The sequence below is a fragment of the Cryptotermes secundus genome, unplaced genomic scaffold (assembly GCF_002891405.2).
Source record: "Cryptotermes secundus unplaced genomic scaffold, Csec_1.0 scaffold605, whole genome shotgun sequence".
NCBI classification, from domain to species: Eukaryota; Metazoa; Arthropoda; class Insecta; order Blattodea; family Kalotermitidae; genus Cryptotermes; species Cryptotermes secundus.
This window is the reverse complement of record NW_019722432.1, coordinates 967,334-979,177: the sequence shown is the minus strand read 5'-3', so window position 1 is coordinate 979,177 and position 11,844 is coordinate 967,334. Positions and strand designations below refer to the sequence as shown.

General features: G+C 44.4%; 1 protein-coding gene across 5 annotated transcripts in view; it reads left to right on the top strand.

Moving 5' to 3' along the window:
• Window positions 1-11,844, top strand: part of LOC111861415 (RNA-binding protein Musashi homolog Rbp6) — a gene marked incomplete at its 5' end in the record, with an annotated part of 815,587 nt that overhangs the window by 40,195 nt on the left and 763,548 nt on the right.

The following is an 11,844-nucleotide window of genomic DNA, read 5'->3' as shown; positions in this document are numbered from 1 at the left end:
GATCCTGGTTTATTATCAGGAGACAATTTGTTTGCAACTCGACCCGAAGGTCGGTTATTTTAATGAAGTGTTTTATATTGTCTTTAACCCCTCAAGCAAATGCCTTGTGGTACGTTATATTACGCGACGACTGTTTCTCATTTCCCGTTAATTCATAACCCACACAGGTTGAAATCGCCCGTAAATAGAAGAATATTCAATCTTCTTTTATCGGCCAGTGCGTATTCATACTTTTTCAATGTCTCTTCCAGCCCATTCAAGGCCCAGACCTCTTACTCAGTTCCGTAATCATTTTTTACAGACGGTAGGACTCCATGGACGACTGATCAGCCCGCCGCAAGGCTGCTAACTAAACACAGGACAACACAAAATAAACACACACACCAAACATCCATGCCTTAAGTGGGATTCGAACCAACGACCCCAGCGTCCGTTCGAGCGAAGAAAGTTCATGCCTTAGACCGCCCTGCTATTGTGACCGACGCGTATTCATAGTACGAGACATTATTTGGAGTTTTGAATGTGCGAACTCTTTTCTGACAACCGTTGGCTCTTTGTGAACTAGCGTTTCCGCCCCACCAGTAGCTTGAAGGAAGCATAAAGCTATGGAAATTCCTCTGCTGTGTTGAGTGGTCTAATGAGCGACATACGGTAATGTGTGTCTGTGTTGCTGTGTGCTGGTTCCAGTTCGGGGGATGTCCCTATTTATAGAGAGATCTCTTCAGTCTGAAGCTCATGTGACGAGACTTTCTTGCTGCGGTTCAGCATTCTGCAAGCTGTTACTCTATCTATGAACCGGCTCTAACGGACTGAACGCTCTCTTGTAGCTGAACCTCTAGATTCGTTGCTGCTGATAACGAAGCTGACGATTCTGACCAGGTTCCAACCTCCTTGCATCTTTGAAACCGCGTCTCTTAAGGTTCACTTAATTGTACTTTTACAACTAATTCCGGGTGTTCCTAACAGCCGCTTTCTGGCAGTTTTGGCATCAGAATTCATTATGAATCCTTTATCTTTGCTCAATCACAGTTTGTCATTCATCCTGTTCTGTTCCGCTTGTTAATAACGGGTGATCTGTATGAATCACAGTCGTTATGCGATGTCATAAGCCGTGCTCCTACTGTTGTCGTTTAAGGTCAGTAGTTCTTTAGAAAAAATGTTCCCAGATTTATAACATATGCTGTTCCCACACAATCCCAGTGCCGTAAAAAATATATTAACCTGTGGCTCGACGGAGATGATGAAGTAAATCATATATTTCTTTCTTTCCTTTATCCCTTCCTTGTCGTCATGTCAGTCACTCCTTTCCCCTCATATTACTTTCCCATTTCGTCATTATTCCTCTCCCTTTCCTTCCTAAATCTCCTTCACATTATAACAGTTCTCTTGCTCTCGTTCTTTCAGTAATTTATTCCTTTCGTACCTTTATCTCCTTCCCTCCCATCATGTTTATTTGTCCGTCCTATTGCTTGCCCTCCGTGTCCTGTCACTCACTCATGGAGCTGAGCCCTTCTTGAGAAGCTTCCAATTGTGTAGCTACTCAAGAACTTCCCAGCATTTTGTGGAACCCGAAGGTTCATTACCGTGTTCAGAAAATCCTTCCACCGGTCACTATTCTGAGTCAGATCGATCCAATCCATACCCTCCAATCATATATCTCTAAGATCTATTTTAATATTCTCCGCCCACCTACGTCTTGGTCTTCCCAGGTGTCTCCTTCCTTTTAGCTTTCCCACCAATATCCTATATGCATTCCTCCTCTCCTCATTCGTGTTACATGCCCTGCCCATCTCATCTTCCTTGACTTGATTATTCTAATTATAGTCTCCGTGTCCTATCAAGACACTAAAATGGAGCGTCCAGTTTTACCAGAGCATGTGCCTGTTGTCAACGGCAGCCACGTTTGCTTTCCTCCGAGCATGACCATCTCCAGTTGATATGAATTTTCTGAACTATATAGCTCTATCATCTAACTAGCGTACTGACTAAGCCTAACAAACTAACTTGCTGTTAGTAGAACCGGAAGATACCGAAGCTTTCCATTGGGTGCGAACCTTAGCCAGTTCCGGGAACCCCCTACCTTCTCTACTTTAATTAACTAGGTAGCTTATGCATCGTAATGTTATCTCTCCGTTTAGTAGTTTATAAGCTTACTGATTTCTGTGAGGTTTTCCCACGTACCTCTCCATCCTCCTCTGGTTAACAACCAAAATGAAGTCAGATGACATAAATGACAATGCTCATTGTTTGAAATTCGTTTTTCAGTTGTATTTACGCTTATCGAATGACATAGTAACGTAATGCCAATATCGAATGCAGACAGGAGAAAATTTAATTTCGGAAATTTAATAAATAAATTATTGTTTTTCGCTTACTTTTGTTAAGGCCATTAAAACAAGAACGAGGCCTGTTACACAGGGTAACTAAGAAACGTATGCAACCTATTCGCCTGAAATCCATTTGGAAGAGCGATCACGTGGGAGACGTAGGCACGGGTGAAATTTAGGCCAGCTGATATTAGAATTGATTTTTGGAAACTAAGTCGAGAATATTAGAACTGGATTCATCTGGCTCAGCGCCAAATGACGAGCCTTTACGAACGCAGCAATTCTGCAAAGACGGGAATTTTCTCGAGCGGCTGAGTAACTATCAGCTTCCAAGTAAGCGCCTGCATTTGGTTATTGCTGGTTTCATATGCGCTTACTGAACTAAGTTCAGTGGAAATTTTTTTCCCGTGTGCAATATAGCAATAGAACAAAGCTTTCTTTCTGTCCCCCATTGGATAGCTCAGTCGATATGGGGACGGCCTACCGGTTGGACGACCGGGGTTCAATTCCCGGCAGTGCCAAGATATTTTTTCTGTAATCCACAGTTTCCAGGCCGGCTCTGGAGCCCACCTGGCCTGCTATCCATTTGGTACCTGGACCCCCCCCCCCCCCCNATCCAATGGACACCGGGGCTATAGAGGCCGAGACGTAAAGATAACCCCTCACCTCCCTCTAGTGCCGAGGTCGAGAATGGCGAAGCTGTACATGCACCCCCACACGTGTTCATGACGTTGTGCTTAATAAATTAAGTACAGGAACAACTTTACCTTTTATTTCTTCTGTGNTCTTCTGTGTGTGTGTATACATACGAGATGGACTAACCGAGTGAAGATACTGTGTCGACTGGGCGGCCGGATTTCATTTCCCTGCGAGAACATTTTTTTTCCCCATCTCTACGACGGTAGGTCCTATGCGGCCTACATACTCTTCAATTACACTAAGAACTTGGGACTTTCTACGAGGTAAAGACGGCCTGAACGTGATCGTCCATTTAGTGCCATGTTTACCTCCGTTCCGTTTGTAAGCCTTCGTCTCGCGGTGCCTAGACATGCGAACATATATTTATGGAGAGAGGCTGGATAGGACTTCTGCTTACATTACAGTCTTCCTATATGATTTGAGGCTGCAGTGTGGGGATCGCTTTCTGTAGCGACTGCTTGTGAAGAGTTTATCCGGGACCGGGCTGGCCTTAAGTGCCAGTGGCGTGGTCCTGCCTGGGAATCTGATTACCGGCGGTGTTGCCATTCCCGCAATATATGAACCATATCCAGTATCTGGAGCTTTGAGCCGGGATATACGTGCATTAGACGAGGCCTAAAGTAATTACTGTATGCATAGTAGCTGGATGTCTGGATGAAGCGGACGAACTCGGCGAGGGAGAAGTGGAGAAGGAAGAAAAAATACGAAGAGCGAAATGAGGGAAAGAGTAGAAGAATGGAAAGAAAATTATAGTAATGGAAAATGCAAGAGATAAGAAAAGGGGTTTCAGAAAGAGAGGAAGTAATAAATACAATATAAAAAGGAAAATAAACGAAAGAGTGAAGAATGATAAATATTGAGAATAAGAAAAAGAAAGAAAGAGACAGGAAAGCAGGAGAGAAAAGGAAAGGAGATTAAGAAATCAAACGAAAAGGAGTGAAAAAAAGAAACAAAGGTCTGTTCATCCTCCGTTTTCTGTTCTACGCCGAAGAGATAAACCCCTCGAGCCTCGCGATTTGTATGTGTTCCTTGTAAAAATGTGCGTGTGATGTCTCTGTTCATATGCCAGTCGGTCCGCATCTTATATCTTGGGATCATTTTCAATTAAATATAGCATTGGGTATGTACACTGAAAGTCGTAGGATGACTGGATAGAGGGTGTCACGTGTTCAGCGCAACGAATCCCCACGGCCGTTAATTTCGGTTTTCTAGACCGGGGTCGTTATTTCCGTGAAATAGCTCCTCAGTTATCCTCACAAGGCTGAGTGAACCCCATTCCAGACCCACTACTTCTCAGAAAATCTGGTAGCGCTGGGAATCGAACCCGATACATCTGGATCTGTAGCCAGGAACTCTGACCATTAGACCACAGAGACCGTCGATTAGCTCTGAACCTCCATGTATATATATGCAGCATGAAGATAGTTTGGAGCATCGTGTTGAGGCCTGTGTTCTTACACAGAAATATGACGCAACTTAACACACTCTTGCGTTAAGACTTGGTCTGTTACTAGAGGGCTGAAGGCAGAGGATGTTGCTGGAGCAATTTATGGCCATTGCCCCTGACATATAGAGGCAGTTTCTTTACACTGTAAAGAGGGAAATGAGAAGTACCGGGATAGATTGGGCACAACTTCTCTTACTGGAGAGAAAAGTGAAAATTGCTTCTTTGCCCCCCCCTTCCTACCCTTTTACATTGACCCCTGCATGTCAGGGGTGACATGACTGCGTTTCGTATTACTGATCATGCAAACTGGTCTTCAGCATGGCAGGCTTCTAGAATATAAAGTTCATCTGTTTGCTGCTTATGATACTAGGTAACTTCAAATCGGTTAATGAGCTTTCTTGTACCTAATTCCCTTTCGAACAGTTTTGGTATTCTGTGATATCAGTGGAAATGTATTCTCTCACCTCTTGACAATTAAAATTAAATGCTTGTGTTTCTCGCCGATAAATGTTATAAAGAATACGTCTTCGGATGTGGCTCTGTGAAGAGGTTGTGTTAACCGACGTTTCGGAGGAACGTATCGCCTCCATCTTCAGTATAAATCCGCTAGCGATGAACCAGCGTGCATACTGCAGTCTGCAACAGATTGCTCACGCTGGTTTATCGCTCGCGGTTTTTCTATGTCATGAAGATGGAGGCGACATTTTCCTCCGAAGCTTCGGTTAACACAATATCTACACGGCGCAACATCCCAGAAGACGGCATTCTTCATAGTCACCGCCGTGAAAAACTCAAATCTTACAAATATTATAAAGTTCTATATGAACTTGAAAGCGGATAATGTGGTTATTTTGTTAATTAAACTTAGCGTTGAGATGATTAGGGTACGCGGTAGCGTAGTTGGTTGAGGCACTATGCTACAAGCCGGAAGGTCACGGGTTCAAGTCCCGATGAGGTCATTGGATTTTTCCAATGTACCTAATCCTTCCAGCCGCACTATGGCCCTGGGGTTCACTCAGCCTCTGACAGAAATGAGTACCAGGAATTAATTAATAATTTTCCTGGGGAGTAAAGCGCGGCCGGCGCGTAAGGCTGACAACCTTACCGCCATCTTTGAGCCGATTGTCTAGATAATGTGGGACCCTCAACGTCTCACAACCAAATGGGCCTTCACGGCCTGTTGCAGGGATACGTTTACTTTTTTTTTACTTGAGATGATTAATATGTTGCAATGGTACCTTTTGAATTTTGTTACCGAGATAGATTTTGGAAACCCATAAAATATCTCTGACATACCCATATTGAACTATTATTTAAAATCGAATAGTAATTCTGGAATAGATTATTTGAGAATATCCATCTATATTTACATAAGTTTTCAAGAAATGTAGAGATAACTCTATTATATCTAATTCGAACTCTGTGTTTAATATTAGACATATTCTTGGCTCAGTCGGTATAGCGAGTAGACCACGGGCTAAACGACCGAAAAGTTGGAACCTAGTTCCCGGTAAGTGTGACAGGATTTCTGCATAACGGCCCGACCGGCCCGTGGGCCAACCCAGCCTCCTATTCAGTGTGTCCCTAGTGCTCTTTTCCTAGGCTAGAACGAGAGGGGTGTGAAGCTGACTGCTAACCTCCATCTAGCGACGAGGTCAAGAAAGGTGGAGCTATACTCCCACTCTCCCCATGCGTCGTCACGTTGTACTGCTTAATTAAGATCAGAGATAATTTCACCTTTTATAATTGTTACGTATTTTAATGTTTAATTAATATTAAAACATACGTTTAAAATAAAGTGGGATTTCTTTCTGGTACTCGTGAACTAGTCAGAAACTTTTTCAAGTATTGTCATGGGAATGTAACTTTCGATTTACGAAATTTCACCTTACGTGCAGCATTTATGCAATGAATTTCCTCCGTAAAAACAGGAATACCTCGGATATCGAACCCAGTACCACTAAGAAGCCTTAGCTTGGCAATTATCGAGTTGTTCTGAGTAATTCCTGGGACAAATCGCGCGTGTTCGCCAGTAAAGCAATATTGGGAGCCAGTTCAATCTGCGCTCTAGCCTTCAGCCGGTCCTTTACGCGTGACAGCAGGTAATACTCTGAGGTGCAGAGTTGGCGGAGGGCACGTTACGATGCGACACTATCGCCTCAGTTCCCCGGCCCTGCGAGTTACTGTTCCGTATGGAGAATGGTTATAGGACACACCAGGTTACGCTAATTGAAGTTCACAGGAAGTCAGTATCGCTATTTCCAGGTTTGATCAGTTCATTGGTGATTCTAATGCGATTGTTGCATCGTCTGACGCGAATCAGAGCTTCCAGCATTCTGTAGTCATTTCACGCTGATCTCATTTTGGTCGGACCGTTTTCGAGTGACTCAACTGTCGTTCTCGGCCCTGTACTCTACCCAGATTCCTCGTTTATTCGTCAAGTGTCGTAGCGTTGCCATCGCCGATTTATCGCTGTGAAAGTAATTTCAGCTGGCTGCTCGAGAAAATTCATTTTCGAAAGCGTTCACTCATCGAACACTTTTTTCTAGTCTTAGAGCAATTGAACAGTTCTGCTGGTTGCAGAGGGTGTTCGTGTCCCGAGATGTACAGGCAGATTCCAGCCTACCTGTGAAAATTTAGCTGCATGTTCTTCTGTCCCCGAAACTTTTGAAAGAACACGCATGAGAGGTGACATATCTGACATACAAGCATCAGGGCTATATATATATTTTTCTATACTTTTTTTCCATCTTTTAAGTCTTTTCTACCTTATGCTCTACTCTTATTTTTCTTCTTATAATGCCATCGATTCTTTGTCTTCTAAGTATTCTATGCCTTCATCGTCTTTTTCTCTTCTTCCTCTTCCTTTCGAGGCCTGACTCCATCTTAATCAGTCCCTGAACTGCACAAACTCCACATTCAGTCTATAAAATGCCTCCAGTGCCACCCGCCCTCGCTGCATGTACGTCGGATTGAGACCATTTGTATGTTTGTTACCTGACATCCAAAGAAAGCATTTTTTTTTTCAGAGAGACTTACTTACTTTAGGGCCGCGCCATAGCTCAAGCGGTTAGTCCCTGGCTTCTCACCGCGGCAGCCCGGGTTCGATCCCGGGTGTGGTCAAGTTGGATTTGTGGTGGACAAAGTGGCGCTGGGGCAGGTTTTCTCCGAGTACTTCGGTTTCCCTTGCTAATCTTCATTCCAGCAATTGCTCCACAATCACCCTCACCTATCATCTGGGGCTGGTACAATAGGCCAGAAGCGGCTCCAGTACAAGGGACTTAGTCCCACCTCACTAGCAATAAAAAAAATACACGACAGGCGGTTTACCGCCAGTCAGTTTGTCTTTGCGACAAGCCCCTTGAGACTTACGACCACTATTTTTTTCAACTGAACACTTGCGGTCATAGTCCTTATGTAAAATCCTGTATGACGAGAGAATGGGTCTGTTGTTTACAATTTGCTGCTGGTCCACGCCAGCGCAGTCATTCTCAGGTCCGAGTCCCGCGGGATTAATGACCACATGTTCTAGACCTCGGCACTAGTTGGAGGTGAGTGGTTAGCTTCAAATCCCGGCCGCTTTACCCCTGGGGAAGGAACGCCGGTACCCATTAGATAGGAGGTTGGGTGGGCCCCAGAGTCGATCTGGATGGCATGGATAAATGAAAATTCTTGAATCTACCGGGACTCGAACTCCGACTTCTCGGTCGTCCAACCCGTAGCCAGTCGCTGTACCTACTATATATAATTTATATTATTCTAACACATCCATACTTAGGTCCAACAGCATCTAACTTATTCACGAATCCGTCAGCCAGAATTAATTCACCTTGCGTAAACAGTTGGACAGCTTCGTTTACGTGGGAAACAAATGTGATGTAAGACAGAATTCTGATACTTAATCTGAAACCCAATTAAAATGAATATATTGCTCTGTGTCTTAAATATGTTTATGTAAACCATTAAGGACTTGATTTCTTTTCCATTCCTGTCAGGTGTAACTTTATTTATTTTGTTAAAGAACGTTAGAATTATGGTATCATCATGTGGTAAAACATCCTTCCTAACTTTAAAATGTACCGCGTGAATGGTGAATCTTTCTGTAGTAGTTTATCTTATCAACGATACATTTTTTATTCTTTTGTCTTCTAAGGCGACGCAATGTGGCCAACCCTTATAGGCATTTGAAAAGAGTATGTTCCTTTTTCAAGAGCTGAACGCACCGGAAAAGTCTCAAGGTGCCCATTTCTCTGTAACGAATTCTAGAATAGTGTCTCTCACGGCGCCTAGGCGTCGCCCCCGGTGCAGCGTCCCGATGCGAGGCGGATGCTGGAGCGGGGCTGCGGTGTGATACCATTGTCTCGTATTAAAGTAAATCTAGAATTTTGAATAACAAAAACTTAACAACTCACAGAGTTGTTACAATTCAAATCTTAGATTTTAAAAGTTCATGACTTATGAATGTTCGTGGAAACTATTGTAAACAATTAAGCACAGTTCACCTCAGTTCATTGCAGAGAAAGAAGGCATGGAGTTTAAACTCCACACATTTTTTTTTCCTTGGCACTACAGCCCCAGTGGGCCTAGGCCTACCTCCATGAACTCCGTTCACTTCGGTTTTTCTAGATCTTACACATTCGGTAGGACTCCTTGGGCGGGTGATCAGCTCGTCGCAAGGCCTCTACCTGTAGACAAACACAGAAAAACGCACACAAACATCCATTCCCTGAGTGGGATTCGAACCCACGATCCCGGCTTCCGAGCGAGCGAAGACAGTGCATGCCTTAGACCGCTCGGCTACCGTGACCGGCCCCCACACATTATAGTTCTCGGTGGTAAAAAGGTAAAGTTGACCCTGTGCGTAACTAATTAAGCCCTACGCCATGAAGGCGTATGAAGGAGTGGATGTATAGATCCACATTTTCTTGAGATCGATAGTAGCTGGAGGTGAGTTCTCAGCTTCACGCCCCTGCCGCTTTACTCACTCGGAGAAAGAGCCCCTGGTACCCATTGGATATGAGGCTGGGTGGGCCCCAGGGTCTCGGTGATGGTAATATTTTGATTATAACTGTCTTCTGTAAAAGAGAGTGAAGGTTGCCTTCTCGTTTCGGCCGCTTTACCTGTTGGAGAAGAACTGAGTGGGGCACAAGGTCGGTCTGGCAAAGAACACATACCTGCACCAGTCCAAGGAACACAAAGCAGGTGCAGAATTCCATTGATAAAATCTGCAGAGGTAAACGGCTGCTTGGAAAAACGCGACGAGAATTGAATTGAGGGCATTCGGGCGGTTTGGCGCTGGCTTCTATTTTGGGCGACTTCCTGTGAGATTTGTTGTGAGGCTTCACCATCGCTTCGCACTCAGCTGTCTCCCCCTTCCGAAGAGCGCTGTAGCCGTGACTAGGCAACACGTTATCATACCCTCAGTCTATGGATCTGGCGTTGTTTCATCTCTGGCCCGGCACTGGCCTGTTCACAGAGTAACGAAGTGAATCACAAGGAAACAGACTGTAAGGATGTGCGCTCTTCGTAGTAAGAGTATCCTCCTGCTTCTGTCTGTTTGTCTGCCTGCCTGTCTGTCTGTGGCTTTACAGTCCTTAGTTGGACCTTGGCCGCTTCTCAGGTTCTTAATCCTATACACAGTCGGTAGGACTCTTTGGATGGGGGATCAGCCCGTCACAAGACCGCTACCTACATACAGAACAACACAAACACATAATAAACACATACAGACATCCATGACTTGGGTGGAATTGACACCCACGATCCCAACGTTTGAGCAAGCGAAGACAGTTAATGCCTTAGACCAGTGTTTCTCTATCGCTGGGCCGCGACCCGTTACCGGGCACTCCATCAATTATACCGAGCCCTCAGCTTATAAAAAAATTTACCGGTCCGCGGTCTCACAAAGCTTGAGAACCACTGCCTTAGACCGCGCGGCCACTGTGTTCTGCCCTGCCTCTGTCTAGGTCTCGCAAGTGGTTTCTTGACTTCGCGGTCAGTATGCCCGTCTCATGTCTTCTAGCGCTAGCTTGTTACGTTTTTATACCTTTGTGAAACATAGCCATACAGTAGTACTATTACGCGAATTGAGAAGTACAGACTTGTACTTCATGAGGCTTCTCAGCCCACGGCCGTCTCTGAACAGTCACATCCAGCCCAGACATGCTCTAGCGACTGCATTCTCTCACTCCCCCTCCGCGCGGTAGACAACTGAATCTCTCAACGCACCGAATATCGCGGTGTGGTTGCTACAACCCGTCTTCGTCTTCGTTTTGTACGGTTCCCCGCTTCGAATCCGAGAGATAAGCTATTATGCCTGATGGTTTACAGCGGTTTCCTCCATCCCTCCTAGCGAGTATTGTACTCGTACTTATACTGAAGTAGGTCACTACTGTCCCCATGTGGGTTCCGCATTGTTAACAGGCATGCATGTCAGCCCCAAATAATCCATACATTTGAATAAACTGATAATAATGAAATACCTCTCCACCCACTTGCAATATTGACATCTGCGAATACCACTGCAGCCTGTGGGCTTGTATTTAGGATGAACTCTGTTCGATTCTCTGAGATTGACCTGACCGTTGGCTCCCTCTGCCCCCGTACGCAAATGCGAGGGTTGACGTAACGTCACGGCTGTCGTTTTCTTCCAGATCTAACCTGATTCAATGTTCGCGATGGTTCTCCTTCGTGGCGCTGTAACTCCTGCGTGGCGGTACGGAACTAATGACGTTCGCGCCCACGGCATGGACTCGCTCTTCCCGTTAGTTCTAAGGGCGAATAATGAGAAGCGTCAAAGCAGCCCTTATGCCATTTATTGTTTTCCCCTGTGTTATGTTAAGGGATTGAAAGTCATGGCTTAGAATTCATCCCAATTGTGTTTTATGATTTTCTAACACCAGTAATACCAATATGGTGGCTTTCTGAGTTGGTAATGCCACTAGTGACGCTATATACCGTATTTACGCATGTATATGCCGCACATTTTTTGCCAAAAATTCAAGAGGAAAACTGGGGTGCGGCTTATATTCGAAATATTCGAAATCACACTTCATTTAAAAAAAATTAACGTTGCCAAATTTCAGAATAATTTCTACTCCTGAAATAATATTCCAAGAAAGTTATTTTTTCTATAATTTCTGTCTGAAAATTGTTTTGCGGCCTATACACGCACGCGGCCTATACATGCGTAAATACGGTATATAACATGAATGTTGTGTGTTGTAAGAACCCTTTTTATCACACTTTTTATAATACTCGAAAACTGTTTATCGGCCTCTCAGAACGTTCATTTAGTTTTTTAGTTGTGTGATTATAATTGAAAGCTGTTGGAGCTCGGTATGACATGTAGAATGTTATATAGAGATGGAC